Source organism: Nicotiana attenuata, unplaced genomic scaffold, assembly GCF_001879085.1.
Source record: "Nicotiana attenuata strain UT unplaced genomic scaffold, NIATTr2, whole genome shotgun sequence".
NCBI classification, from domain to species: Eukaryota; Viridiplantae; Streptophyta; class Magnoliopsida; order Solanales; family Solanaceae; genus Nicotiana; species Nicotiana attenuata.
The window spans coordinates 130,347-132,414 of record NW_017671141.1 but is presented as its reverse complement, the minus strand read 5'-3'; positions in this window follow the sequence as shown (position 1 = coordinate 132,414).

Here is a 2,068-nt window from a genome sequence, read left to right as displayed (position 1 = left end):
ATTCCCAATAAAGTGTTCTATAGTATTTACGTAAATTTGCTATCTTTTTTTGTGTATTAATTTATGTTTGTAATCTTATATAAAGCGGGTAGACTGTCTTTAAGTGTTCTAATAAATCTAATTATATTCTCCTAGTTGCTAAAGCAAGCTGTGAAATAATATTGTATGTGCATGACAACGAACGAGACAAACACTTTTAAGTGGTTCCTTTTTTGTTTCTTTCTTTCCATGTGGGGCATGGAATATTAAATAATTCTTCAATTTTATAAACAGTTGAAACAATTTGTAGTATGTTCTTTTGTTTATCTTTTCGAAGTGCCGCTTTTCTTAAAAGTTTAATTTCTAAAATTTCAGTGGCCCCACTTGAGGGAAATAATTTGGTTTGGCAGTTTAAATTTGTTGACAGCTTGTGTTGTCTTCTTTCTTTTTTTCTAAACTTTCAAAAACCGCCATATTTTAGTGGTACCATTTACTGTATTACTTCCTATAATTATATTTTTAGATTTTTTAGAGTGTATTCGATGTATTTAAGCTACTGTATTCATGGATACAGTAGCATTTCTAGGCGTGAAACAGGGGATTACAGCTAGACAGATTTTTGTATTCGAGTGTATTCGACTGTATTCATGGCGTGAAACATGGGATTACAGCTGGACAGATTATTGTATTCGACTGTATTCACGACGTGAAACAGGGGGTTACACTATTTTTAAACGGAAAGTGAATCAATTAACAAATAGACTCCTAATATAACTCAACAAACTCAATTATTACACACAAATTTTGTATTTCCAGTTACAAAAAAAATTCTCAACCGAAAAACATCCCAAAAACATAGCAATCTTCAGATAAATTATATAATACATCTCAATACATAAATTATATTAATTGGAAAAAACATATGAATACATTCATGGAATATAGCGAGACAGTGAATACAATGAAATACATAGAATTCAGCGGGATACATTGAAATACAATTAAAAAAAAGATAATGAATACAATAAACTACATAGAATACAGCGAGTTACATTGAAATACAATGAGAAAAAAAAAGACAATGAATACAATGAAATACAGCGAGATACATTGAAATATATTAACGGAAAATTCAAGTTGCTCAGCCCCCAACCCTGTCGTCTTTGTTCAAGATCAAACCTAATGTTGTCTCGTTGAAGCAGATCAGTATCCAGTCCTCGCTTGCCGTCACCGTTGCCTCCGGTTGCTGACGATTAGCACGTAATTACCGGCGAAATAACGGAGGTTTTTGTTGATCCGATATGTTGCGTCAGAGAATGAGATTGGGAGGCTTAGGGCGGCGGTATCAATGAATAACGGTCACGGTCGAAAAGGTGACGGTGGCAATTGCTCCAGCGTCCGGTGGAGGAGAAGACATCGGGAAGTAAAGAGAGAGAGGGGGAATAGATATGGAGTAGGGGATAGGAGAAATTTGAGGGGATATGAAAGAAAAAAATAATACAAAGCTTATTTTATGGCTGAAGGGTATGAGGTGACCATAAATAGATATTTGGCTATAAAAAATCAAAACATAGCTATGGAGTATAATGTTTTAAAAGGGTATTTATTTAAAATAAATAAGGTATCAACCTTTGCTATAGGAGGTAACTAATCCTTTTCCAATTCCATTTTAACTTTAGGGTTTAAGCAGTCCGTCTAAATGGAAAAAAAATTACTTTCTCCGGTTTACAATAAGTGATGATTTTACCTTTTTATTTTGGTTCAAAATAAGTGTCTATTTACATAATCAAGAAGGAATTAATTTTATTTTTTCAAAATTTGCCCTTATTTACATATTTTAATGTGTCAAGGTAACAATTAATTAAGGTTAATTTAGTGAATACATCTTTTTTCTCTAGGAGTTCGTATTTTCTTAATGGGTCTGCCAAAGATAAAATGGTCACTTACTAATTATTATGGACTGGAGGGAGTAACTTTTATCTACATGTGATCTCAAACAGGGGCGTCTTAACAAAGTTGGTGTCCTAAAGCAAAATTTTGTTACGAGGCCTTAAGTATTATTTAAGAAAAAAAAACCTTTCATATATAT